This window comes from Ixodes scapularis, unplaced genomic scaffold, assembly GCF_016920785.2.
Source record: "Ixodes scapularis isolate PalLabHiFi unplaced genomic scaffold, ASM1692078v2 PGA_scaffold34__4_contigs__length_609834, whole genome shotgun sequence".
Lineage (NCBI taxonomy): Eukaryota > Metazoa > Arthropoda > Arachnida > Ixodida > Ixodidae > Ixodes > Ixodes scapularis.
The window spans coordinates 263,541-277,459 of NW_024609862.1; positions in this window are offsets into that span (position 1 = coordinate 263,541).

The window sequence follows — 13,919 nt, forward strand, 5'->3', positions numbered from 1 at the left end:
ACTTCCTTTTAGAATGCCAATGTCTCTTTTTCTTCAATGGAACTGTAGAGGCCTCCTTCCGAATTATGACGATGTGAGCCAGCTGCTAGACAATCATGCCCCCATTGCATTTTGCTTGCAGGAAACACATCTAAAAGCCAGCCACACTAATATATTAAAGTACTTTCAGGTATTTCGCAAGGACCGGATACAAGCACTTCATTCATCTGGAGGTGTTGCAGTTGTAGTGCAACGCTCAACTCCATGTAGCGAAGTGACTCTGCAGACTCCGCTGGAGGCTGTGGCAGCCCGCATTTTGTTAGATCGTATAATTACAGTTTGTTCTTTATATATACCTCCCAGTTATCAGCTAAAGATTGAAGAGCTTGAAGACCTTATTAGTCAGCTTCCACCACCTTTTTTACTTTTAGGAGACTTCAATGCACACAATCCTCTGTGGGGGAGTGGCAGACGAGATCCTAGAGGGGCTCTTATTGAACGCTTCCTTCTTTCCTCGGGATTGTGCCTACTTAACACGAATGAAGCTACCTATTTTAGTTCTACCACTCATACTTTTACTTCTATAGACTTATCCATTTGTCACCCTTTAATATTACCATTGCTTTCATGGAAGGTCATCCAAAATCCATATGGAAGTGACCACTTCCCACTAATTTTAGAATTTAACCATTCTCACGTCACTCTTTCATCGCGTTCACCTCGGTGGAAGTTTGAAAAAGCTGACTGGGCACGTTTTAAGCAATCATCTCTTTTAGCTGTTACATCTCTACATCAACTCCCTATCGACGAAGCGACAGACCATCTCACAAAGCACATCCTGGAAGCTGCAATGATTGCCATACCGATGACGTCCACCCATCTTCCTAAAAGGCCAAAGCCGTGGTGGAATGAAGACTGCCGAGAGGCTAAAAAGAAACAAAACAAAGCGTGGGGAATTTTTAGGCGATATCCTACACCGAACAACCTTATTAATTTCAAAAGAATGAGGGCACAGGCAAGGTACATCCGAAGGCACGCTAAGCGGCGAAGCTTTAGAGGATATGCTTCCTCTATTAATAGCAGTGCATCCCTGAAAGAAATTTGGGACCGAGTGCATAAAATCGACGGTTCTTACCGTGCATTTTCTGTCCCACTTTTAAGTCGAAATGGAATATGCCCTGCGAGTCTGAAAGAGCAGGCAGACATCCTAGGGGAACACTTTGAATTTGTATCGAGTTCCGAGCATTATACTCAAAATTTTCAGCGACACAAGTTGCACGCTGAAAAAAAGACCGTGACCACCTTTGGTGCTATGAGAGAACCATATAATGCTCCATTCACACTACATGAACTTCAGTCGGCTCTTTCATCCAAGCAGTCTGCACCTGGACCCGATGGGATTCATTATAAAATGCTCGAACATCTCCACCCGTCCACCCTGGAACTTATTTTGTGCCTTTTTAATAGAGTTTGGCTCGAGAGTCACTTTCCATCCTCTTGGAAGGTTGCTATCATCGTACCAGTGCTAAAGCCAGGCAAGGATCCCTCATGTTCATCTAGCTTTAGGCCCATAGCTTTAACTAGCTGTATTTCAAAGACTATGGAGCGAATGATTAATAAGAGACTTATATTTTACTTGGAGAGAAACAACCTACTTGATAAGTACCAGTGTGGTTTCCGTTCAGCCCGGTCCACGATTGATCATCTAGTTCGTTTTGAGACCGCTGTGCGGGAGGCATTTGTGAACAGGCAACAATGCCTTTCTGTTTTCTTTGATTTAGAGAAGGCTTATGACACGGTTTGGCGTTTTGGCATACTGCAAGACTTGTTCAGTTTCGGTGTTCGAGGTCGCATGTTAGCTGCCATCCAAAGTTACTTGGAGCACCGTACTTTTCGTGTGAAGCTGGGCACAACACTTTCAAGAGAGTTCATACAGGAAAATGGAGTCCCCCAGGGAGGCGTGCTCAGCGTCACTCTTTTTATAGTTAAGTTAAATTCAATTACCCGTGTAATACCACCTTCAGTACAATATTCTATGTATGTTGATGACCTGCAGATCTCCGTCTCGTCCTGTAACTTGTCGATTTGTGAACGTCGGGTACAACTTACGGTTAATAACTTGATCAAATGGGCTGATACAAATGGTTTTAGATTTTCGCCCGAAAAAACAGCCTGTGTTTGTTTTTCTCGTCGGCGTGGAATTTGCCATGATCCATCTTTAAGTATGTATGGTACTCCAATTTCCGTAAAAAGTGAACACAAGTTTCTGGGTCTCATATTTGATTCAAAACTCACGTTTATTCCACATATTAAGAGTGTTAAACTGAAATGTCTGAAATCTCTCAACGTTCTTAAGGTTTTATCGCATGTGGCATGGGGCTCAGACCGACTATGTCTATTACGCATCTATCGCTCTGTCGTTCGTTCCCGGCTTGACTATGGTTGCATAGTGTATGGTTCAGCCCGGGCATCGGCTTTGAAGATGTTGGACCCCATTCACCATCAGGGGTTGCGTTTAGCTACTGGTGCGTTCCGCACCTCCCCAGTACCTAGTCTGTACGTAGAAGCTAATGAACCATCCTTGGAGTATAGAAGGTTTACACTAGGTTTCATGTACTCCATTAGGGTCCGCTCGGTCCCTGAGCATCCTGCCCGAGATAACATAGAAAACATTCGGTTCCAGAGAACATTTCAAAACAAGCCCTCCATAGTTCCTCCTTTTTCAATTAGGAACTGTAGTTCAGCAGAGTCTATTGGAATGGATGCAAAGGCCCCAGTAGTCCAATACCCTCCCCATGTTGCCCCATGGGACTATAGCAACATTCACTGCGACTTCACACTAACGAAACATAGTAAAAAAGATGTTCCAAAGGAAGTCATGAAGCAGGAATTTTTGGAACTTCAATGTAAATATCAAGAGTATACAAGTTTCTATACGGACGGGACAAAAGACGACTCCACTGTGGGATGCGCTATGATTGGACCATCCGTTAAGCGAGTAAGGAGAATAAACTCAAACGCCACCATATTCACGGCAGAGCTCTACGGTCTGCTATTGGCGGTCGACTACATAACCAAGAAAAGGTTTCCTCGCTCAGTAGTATTCACTGACTCTTTGAGTTCTTTAAAAGCAGTTTTATCGCTGGAACGGGTCACAAACCCACTTGTTTCTGAATTGCAGAGTAAGATTATTCTAGCCGCAAACAGCAACATTCGCATAACTTTATGCTGGGTGCCTAGCCATGTTGGCATCCCGGGAAATGAAGCGGCTGACTCTGCAGCACGTTCTGCTAGCAAGAAACAAATAGACTTGCGTGAAATACCTTATAAAGACTATCACACGTCTCTAAAACGGTGCATTCGGTTAAAGTGGCAACTTCAGTGGAATACTGAAATGTACAACAAATTACATGCAATAAAACCTTACATAAGTGAATGGGAGAGTGCCCGGCATCGGGAGCGCTTTTACGAAGTAATCCTGTGTCGGTTACGAATTGGTCATACACGTCTCACACATGGGCACCTTTTGAGTGGGGAGGATGCTCCAGTATGTGAATACTGTAACATAACCTTAAGCGTTTTACACATTTTAATTGAATGTCGCACTTATGATCAATACCGTCAGAAACACTTCTCACAACTATATAGAGAACATGTCCCACTACACCTAGCCCTGCTGCTAGGTGATGAACCACTTATTTCTCATGTTTGCTTATTTAAGTTTCTTACTGATATCGGCCTTATACACCGACTGTGATTTTATTTTCCACCCCTAACTCATGACCATACCTTTTACACTTATACAAATGCATGTCCATATTTTTATCACATCACCTGCTACTATAGCTCTTTCCTCTCTCTAACCCTCTACTGCAATAGTTCAGACTCTTGGCGCATTATGGCCTTAGATGCTGATGTGCCAAAAAACCCCAATCAACCAATCAACCAATCTTCCGTGTTTGCTAATGGAAAGCAGTCGACGACAGTTGCTTTGTTGGGAGCACGAAGATCCACGCATAGTCGTAGCTTTCCGTCTTTTTTTCTTACAACAACAATGGGTGATACCCATTCAGATGCGGTGACTGGCTCGATAATGTCCATATCGAGTAAACGCAGAAGCTCTTTAGACACTTCTTCACGAATGGTAAGTGGCAGTCGACGGAGCTTTACTGCGACAGGAGGAACGTCTCTCTCCACCTTGACTAGATGCTCGTAACCTTTTGCCATGCCTATTCCTGGTGTGAACAGGTGAGCGTAGGTAGAGTCGATGATAGATTTCAAGTCCGTAGAGATCGGTGTAGAGGTCTCCATGCACTGCAGGGTAGATCCGTCAATGCGAAGTCGAAGTGCGGAAAGTCCGTCCAGTCCCAGCAATGTTGATCCTTGTGAGACGACGCAAAGCACAAGTGATGCTGAGGACCATTTGTACGTGACTGTTGCCACGAAACATCCAAGAAGCGGAATGCGCTGCCTTGAGTGATTTTGTAGTTTTACTGCAGCTGGTTGGAGTAGATGTTTGTCCGCAAATTTGCTCTGGTAGATTTCATGGGAGAGAATGGAAACTGCAGAACCAGTGTCAAGTAGGAACTTGACATCTTGTTGTTCTACTTGCATTGTCACATAGATTCCAGCTTTGTGCACTTCTCCAACTTCCAGCACTTTTGTAACTGGGTCACGTTCTTTTTCCTTTTCAAGGGAACTGAAGTCTTCATTAGTAGTGGTGAAAGAATCGTAGTTCCAACTGTAATGGCTACTAAAATCATCGCCCTGGCTCATGATTCACACTTGGGAATCGTCCGAACCAAGCAACAATTGAGGCAGTGGTACTGGTGGCCAGCCATAGATGCAGCAGCGGAACACGCTGTTCGTGGTTGCCTGACCTGCCAGACAGCTGATAAGTCTGCAAAGACTTTTCCTGCTCCACTACAACCAATACCGCTTCCCGCACGTCCCTGGGAGAAGCTGGGCATCGATATCGTTGGTCCCATCGAAAAAGCACCCCAACGACATCGTTTCGTGGTCACCGTCATGGACTATTACAGTCGCTGGCCTGAAATTGTTTTGGCTAGCATGGTAACCAGCGAAACAGTGACTGCATTCCTGCGGACGCTGCGGGTTCGAATCCCATCCTCGTCGCCAAATGTAGTGTATGTAGTGTAGTTGAATGTAAGATGAAGGAACGCCGATTCAGTTGTACGCCTTTTCATCGTCTTCTTCCTTTTTCATCTGATTTCTGCTTCGTCTTTCTTTTCTTTAAACACTACATCTGGCTGGATAAATTCTTCCAAAAATGTTGACTTTCTTTGAAACATAAATTATCTTTCTTTTCGTTGTTTTTGCTATCTTGTCTCTGAGCACAAAAACGTGCCTGTCCAATGGCTTCGTTTGCCACTCGAACCCGCTATTTGCCGCCTCAGCGAGCATCGTTTCGTTTGGTTCCCTATCCCGATTCGGATGTGACGATACCGGATACAGTCTAGCAGACAACCTGCCCGACCCCTTGGAGCTCGGGAAAACTTCTGCTGGTAAATTGCCGGTACACGCCTGAGAAGCACAACCCGAAAAGCTTGCACCCGCCAGCCTTTGACCACGCGAACGCCCTTGCCGAAGATATGGGAAACGTTTTTTCAGGGAAAATGACCACCCGAATTGGCCTTTACCAGGGATAACACACGACTAGCAGAATGATCCATCCGCTCCACACGACTACATCTACAGCGAAAGAAGAGAAATGGAGTACCGAATCTGCGCTAGCACTTTTGAAACCACGTCACCATGTGACCACGTAGCTACGTCAAGAGACTCGGGGTGGCACGCAGGCATAAGGAAAATTGTTTCATGTGCTATGCAAGAGATGGTGCCGCTTTGCTTCATCTTCAACCTTCGTCCTCAACTGTTTCTCCTTCTTTCTATACCTCACTACGGTGTTCAAATGACAACGGGTTCAAATGAGAAAGGGTCGAAACGCGAAAGGTTAAAATGCGAAGGGCGTTTTGCGAATAGGTTCAGACGAGAAGGGTTCAAATGACAATGGGTTCAAATGAGACGGGTATAAATAAGAAAGGGTCGAAACGCGAAAGGTCAAAACGAGAAGGGTGTTTTGCGAATGCGTTCAAACGTGAAAGGTTCAAATAAGGATGGGTTGTTTCGAGATACACCCGCTCTGTTGATAGGCACATTTATGTTACTACCCCATGAAAGTGCAAGCTTTCTTGTGTGCTGAGTTTACTGCCTAGCAGGCTCCACACACATTGTCAACCTTGAATGTACCATGTTTACTCGCGTAATGAACACACTTCTTTTCCCGAAAACTGAGGCTATTTTTGGGGGTTGCGACAATGACGCGGGGTTATCTCTATTACTCTCGTAATTAAGATACCTCTTTTGCTGGAAACTATCATATTTTCGCGATTCTAAGAACCCCCCGATTTTAAGCACCCCCCCCCCCCCCCCCACTTTCAAACATAAACACCTGAACAAAAGTTTGCATGCGAATGAAAGCACCCCCCTCTCAACGAGAAATTTGAGATCGGAGACGCCCGTATTGCCGAGCGCCGGAGTCGCGAACGGCCGCTGGCACTTGGTTTTAACATCAGTTAATAGATGGCAACACATACCGCCATTTTCCACTTTTGCATCCATGCAGATTGCGAAAGAGGATCAAAGAGCGTTTACGGAGAAAGTGGGAGGTATATAGAAAAGCGTAGCATTTTTTATATCGATGTTCAGCAATAGGCTAGAATTTACCGAGTGGGTTTCCAAAGTATCTCAACATCCATCGTGGTCTTCAAACCATCCTCTATTCGCATCGAGTTTAAAAGAGCTATTTCGATCTAAGATCGGATCAACGAAATGGGAGGCAGATTTCCTTTATTGGTTAAAAGACACTCCTACTAATGCTTACAAGATTTTTAAAAATCTCGAGAGTAAGATCAATATGGCACAAACATTCATTGATGAATTGGACGAAAGATTATTAAGCCCCATAATTAAATATACAGCAGATGACAGGAACAAAGTGAAGCAGTATTTATCTATGAATAACATTACTGAAATTGAATTACAAGCTATACAAGATAACTTAGTTGCAGATAATTTCGAAAAAATGGCCACAGATAATAGTCCTTATATTGGGCTTTATTCCATCCCGCGGCATCTTTAGTTCGAGAGAAATTTGATTATAAAATTCTCAGTCCTAGAGTAATTGATTTGCTTAAGGACTATTATGTTAATTTTGACATTCTAACATTTGAAGCCACCACACTTCCTGAGGCTGTCAAGGCCGGATACCTCCACTGCAGGGTTCGGCCGTATATCCCTAACCCCCGAAGATGCTTTCAGTGTCAGAGGTACGGACATGGCTCCCAAAACTGTCGCGGGAAAGCCACATGTGCAAAATGCAGTAAAACTGATCATAAGACAGACTCTTGCACAAACAGCGCACACTGCGCAAACTGCAACGAGGCCCACCCGGCATACTCCAGATCATGTAGAGTATGGAAAGATGAGAAAGAAATACTGACTCTAAAAGTAAAAGAAAACTTGTCATACCAGGAGGCACGCCGTCGTTTTGCTTTCTTGCGAAAGGGCGGCTACGCGCAGGTGGTGCAGCGGGGACATGCACCACTGAAAGTTGCAGTGGCTACCCAGACGTCCTTTCTGGACTACCGGAAGCCACTGCAGTCCCCCACGCCCAAGCTTAAAATCGAGCTGCCCGGGCGTGCAGTATCGGCTGGGGGGTCTACTGCCTCCTCCAGCCAGACGACCACTCCTCCCGCTCTCACGGGACAGCAGTCTGTCCCAGTTAGTGGGGAGGGAGCACAGACGGCATCCCCTTCACAGGTTGGGTCGGCAACGGCCAAGCCTGTCCGTAGCCCGCGATCCCCGTCAAGGGAGAGGGGCCCACGCTCTCACGAGAAGACATCCTCATCCAAGGAGCGGCATAGTTCCTGTGCCACTCCAACACCCAAAGGGCAGGAACAGGAGGTTTCTGGCGCCTCCCTGCCTGGCACCTCCACCGCCTCTTTGGCTGGAGGTGGACGTGGTCGACGGCTGGCTCCTCGTGGCCAGAGCCTTTCCATACCATCTGGGAAGGTCTCGCCACAGGACCCAGAACCTATGGATGAAAGTACCCAAGCCTCCTCTCATGCGTCTGACACAGACGACATGGAGTGGCAGACTCCCAAGGCCCGCCATAAAAGTAAAAAACAAGTAACACCCCCGAAGTAAGAATCTCCAACACATGGGTGCAACATTTCTCCAATGGAATTGCAGGGGACTACTTACTAACCTCGACGATGTTGAATATCTTCTGCAGGAACACAAACCTGCAGCCCTGTGTTTACAAGAAACACATTTAAATGCCACACATACCAACTTCCTCCGAAATTTTACTGTCTTTCGGAAGGACCGCCTGAATGCTACCATTTCATCTGGAGGAGTAGCGATAGTAGTTCCAAGGCTGGCTGCTTGTATGGCCATACCCTTGCACACTCCTTTAGAAGCAGTGGCAGTGCGTGTTCTAGTACATAAAGCCATTTCTGTTTGTTCAATATATTTATCACCCTCACAAGCTGTAACAAGTGCAGAACTTCACTCTCTTTTAGATCAACTTCCAAAGCCCTTTCTTTTGATGGGGGATTTTAATGCCCACAATACCCTTTGGGGTGGGAATCTATCTGGTGTTCGCGGGAAAATAATCGAATCGGTTTTAACTTCTCGAAGCCTTTGCCTTTTTAATACTGGTACTTCAACTTATTTTAGCGCCTCATCCTTATCATCGACTTCCATCGACCTCTCCATTGGTAGTGCCTCGTTGCTGCCTGACTTCTCATGGAGTGTAGATCAGAATCCCTATGGTAGCGATCACTTTCCCATTGTTTTAAAAAGCACAGTCTCTTTTAAGTCATTACAAACTCGAACTCCGCGTTGGAAGTTGGAAAAGGCTGACTGGGCCACTTTTAAAAAGGAGTCAGAGTTGCATCCAGATACATTAGCTAGCTTAGATGTTAATGAAGCCTGTGAAGTTGTGACTAATGTAATTGTCCAAGCAGCACAGTGCTCTATTCCCAAAACGTCAGGACGCTTACCATCAAAACCAAAGCCTTGGTGGAATGAGGAGTGTAGCCTAGCTCGTAAGCGGCAAAACTGTGCATGGACAATAGTGCGCCGTTACCCAACAGTTGAAAATGTCATTAAGTTTAAAAAGCTACGTGCTAAGGCCCGCAATGTAAGACGCCAATCTAAAAAAACCACGTGGATGTCGTATGCTTCTTCAGTCAACAGTTCCACAGGCATAAAAGTCGTATGGGACAGGGTTCATAGAATTAGAGGGGATTACCGTGCATTTACTATCCCTCTCTTCACATTGGATGGCAGCAGTGTTCCCACACTAAAACAGCAGGCAAATATTCTAGGTGAACACTTCAAGTCTGTCTCGGGATCTGAGCATTATTCAGACACCTTTCTAAAATACAAGGCTGCCAAAGAGAAAGTACCAATAAAATGTACCGGAGGTTCTAACGAGGCTTATAATCAACCATTTACCCTTGTGGAACTGATGATTGCCCTTGACAAGGGAAAGAACTCGTCCCCGGGGCCAGACCTTATTCATTACAGTATGCTTCAGCATTTACATCCTGCAACATTAGATACCATCCTATTGTTTTTTAACTCTGTATGGAGCAGTGGAACTTATCCCATTTTCTGGAAAAGGGCAATTGTGATTCCTTTGCTAAAGCCTGGAAAGGATCCATCATTGCCCTCCAGCTACAGACCAATCGCACTCACCAGTTCCCTGGGAAAAACGTTTGAACGAATGGTGACCTCTAGATTGGTGTATTTTTTAGAGCAGGAAAACTTCTTCGACAAATTTCAATGTGGGTATAGGACAGGGCGATCAACTGTTGATCACCTTGTTCGCCTAGAAAAAACGGTCAGGGATGCCTTTGTTAACAGACAACATTGTCTATCTGTGTTTTTCGATATTGAGAAGGCATATGATACCACATGGCGGTACGGAATTTTAAGTGATTTAGTTTCAGCTGGAATTCGTGGGAAAATGCTAGCTCTTATCAAGAGCTTCCTCGATGAGCGCTCGTTCCAGGTGAGGTTGGGCACGACACTTTCTGAAACGTTTGTCCAGGAGAATGGTGTTCCCCAAGGGTCGGTGCTGAGTGTTATTTTGTTTCTGATCAAAATGAACTCTCTTAGACAGGTTCTTCCCCGATCTCTCTCATATGCACTTTATGTTGATGATGTGCAAATATCCTGCTCTTCGTGTAATTCAGCTATCTGTGAACGCCAAGTTCAACTAGGTATTAATGGAATGGCACGTTGGGCAGATGAGAATGGTTTCCGTTTTTCAGCAGAAAAGACAGTCTGTGTTCTGTTTTCTCTTCGAAGGGGTATCATCACAGAACCCACTCTAACTTTGGGAGGTCAGACCCTAAACGTACATCCTGAGCATAAATTTTTAGGGGTTATTTTTGATAAGAAACTTAGCTTCCGTAGTCACATCTTGCAACTAAAAAAGAAATGCCTGCTAGCATTGAATATCTTAAAAGTTCTTTCGCACAAGTCCTGGGGTAGTGACAGAAGGTGCCTGCTGCGTTTGTATCAGTGCCTTGTTCGATCGAAATTAGATTACGGTTGCATGGTGTACGGCTCGGCACGGCCGTCTCTTCTTCGGATCTTGGATCCTGTCCACCACCTGGGACTCCCCGCAGGGGGCACCTGTGAAAGCAGGTGTTTGGAGAGTGGCGTCTCCACGGACCCCGAGCCCCGCAGGGGGCACCTGCACCTTAGGTGCTAGGTGCTTGGTGAGTAGCGTCACCACGGACCCCAGCCACGTGGGCCACCATACCCGCACGCAGGGGGCACCTACTTTTGTAGGTGCTTGGTGAGTGGCGTCACTACGAACCCCGAGCCATGTGGGTTCGCCCACCCACGTCTGGCTGTGCGTGGCGTACCCGTGTCCGGGGAAAAGGGGACCCTGGTGGTTGAGCTGAGTCCGGGGTATGTTTGGACCCTTCGGGGCCCCCCGGGCGAGGCAATACACCGCTTCGACCCCTGCTTCTCGTAGACGGGTGTCCTGGCTTGGCCCGACCAGGATGATTCAGTCAGTCGCCTCTTCTACCCTCTTCTTCCTTCTTTCACTTTTCCTTACACCTCTTTCTCTTTTCTTCTGCACTCTCTTCCTTCTTTTTTCACCTTCTTAGGCGGCAAGGGCTAACCTTGAGTGGAAACAGGTCCTGTCCCTGCAACCACACTAGGGTATAGTGCCCGGGCAGCACTGGTAGTGTAATTGTGTCAGCCAAGCCTTTCTTGTTATGGCACATTACCTACCCCCTTGTTGGGCTCCGTGGTGGGCGGTGCACCCGGGCACTGAACTTTTCTCCCATCTTTATGGGTTCTAGGCAAAAAACCACTGATCGGGCCCTGAAAAGGGTCCGCACCGAAGCCACCACTGCAAAAACACCTGACCTTCCTTCGAAATTCTCCAAGTTTTTAGTTATACATTCTGAAGGTGATAAACGACTCTCACAAATGTCCCCATTCTTAGTAGCAAAGGTACTTGAAGGTGCAATTGGGAGAAACTACAAAGCAAAGAAAATGAGCTCTGGGGATTTACTTGTTGAGGTGGAAACAAATCAGCAGAGTAGTGCACTATTAGGCTTAACGTCTGTTTCTGGCTATGACGTCTCTGTCTCTTCCCACCGAACGTTAAACAGCATTCAAGGAGTTATCTCCGAGGATGACCTTCTTGATAGCTCTGAAAGTGAAATTGTTGAAGGCCTCTCTGACCAAGGTGTCACAGCTGCAAGGCGTATCACCATGCGTCGTGACGGGAACGAGCTGAAGACAAAACATGTGGTACTCACTTTCCAATCGACCGTCCTTCCTGAAGCTGTGAGGGCTGGGTACCTGCGCTGCAGGGTTCGGCCTTATGTGCCAAACCCCCGTAGATGCTTCAAGTGCCAGAGATTTGGCCATGGCTCTCAAAGCTGCCGTGGAAAGGCCACCTGTGCAAAGTGTAGCAAGACCGACCACGAAGCCGATACATGTACCAACAACCCACACTGCGTAAACTGCTCAGAACCTCACCCAGCATACTCCAGATCATGCAAGACATGGAAAGACGAGAAACAGGTTCTCACCTTGAAAGTCAAAGAAAACCTTTCTTATCCTGAAGCACGCCGTCGCTTTGCATTCGTGCAAAAAGGCGGCTACGCCCAAGTGGTGCAGCGGGGACCTGCACCACTGAAGGTTGCAGTGGCAACCCAGACGTCCTTTTTGGACTATGGGAAGCCACGGCAGTCCCCCACGCCCCAGCTGAAGATTCAGCTTCCGGGGCGTGCGATCTCGGCCGGGCGGTCTACCGACCCTCCCGGCCAGAGTGCGAACCCTCGCGCTCCAACGGGACAACAGCCTTTGTCCTCTCTGGCTGTTTCCCAGACCCAGGATGGGCCGGTGGCTACTGCAACCGTCCCTCCTCCGCAGTCTCCTTCCAGGGAGAAGGGTGTACACTCTCGCCCACACTCCCTGGAGAGAGCATCATCAAAAAAGCGGCATGGCTCTCGTGCCGCACCTGCAGCGCCTAAGGGACAGGAACGGGTGGACTCGGGTGACGCTCCGCCCAGCACCTCCTCTGCCCCTTTGGCTGGGTCTGGTCGCGGGCGGCGCATGGCGCCCCGTTCCCCGACCGTAAAGAAACCAGCAGGAAAAGCCTCACCTCAGGAAACTGAGGCCATGGATGAGTGTGAAGAAGTCTCCACTCATGCGTCTGACCAAGACGACATGGAGTGGCAGACTTCTAAAAGTAAACACAAAGGCAAAAAACCTGTGATCCCTCCAACGTGAGATTGTAAATTAATTTATGCCACATGCAGCAGCTTTAGAACTTTCATTTATTCGCCCAGTGTTTCTTCTTTATTCATATTTTAATCTCCTTTTTTAAACAATGACCAATTTCCATTTTATGCAGTGGAACTGCCGTGGCCTTATCAGAAATATAGATGATGTAAATTATTTTATGGACGAGTTGAGACCAATCGCCCTCAGCCTGCAAGAAACACATTTAAATGACACTCATACACAGATTTTACGTCGGCACCAAGTTTTTAGGAAAGATAGACTCTCCCCAAATACGTCGGGAGGAGTGGCACTGGTGGTGCAGAGTGGTGTTGCTTGCTCGGAGGTACCCCTTTCTACGCCCTTAGAGGCTATAGCGGTACGCCTTCTTGTTGACCGCTTGATCACTGTTGTTTCTCTCTATTTGCCACCTAACTCTCCACTGCATATCAGCGAACTTGAGTCACTTGTAAAACAACTACCTCAACCTTTTTTTGATTTTAGGCGATTTTAATGCCCACCACCCTTTGTGGGGTAGCGCTCGCCAGGATTCACGTGGAGGTGTCGTAGAGCGGTTTTTATTATCATCTGGGTTGTGTCTTTTTAATGGGAGGGAACCTACATTTTTTAGTGCAGCACATCAATCATTTACATCCATTGACCTTTCTATTGCATCACCAATTTTACTTCCATGCTTTTCATGGACTGTTTTAAATAACCCTTTTGGGAGCGATCATTTTCCTATTGTTTTAGAAAGCACGATGCCAATTCCTTCCATTCCCACACGACTTCCAAGGTGGAAATTGGAAAAGGCTGATTGGTCTCTTTTTCGTTTGGAGGCTTTTATTGATTCATCTGTTCTCGTAAATATGAGCCCTGAAGATGCGACGCTGTACGTAACTGAAGCGATTATAAATGCCGCATCGCACAGTATCCCCCAGACCTCTGGACGACTCCCCAAGAGGTGCAAGCCATGGTGGAACAAGGACTGCTCCACAACACGCAAGTTGCAAAACAAGGCATGGTGCATCTTCAGACGTTATCCCACTCAAAGGAATCTACTTGAATTCAAGAAAAGAAGAGCCAAA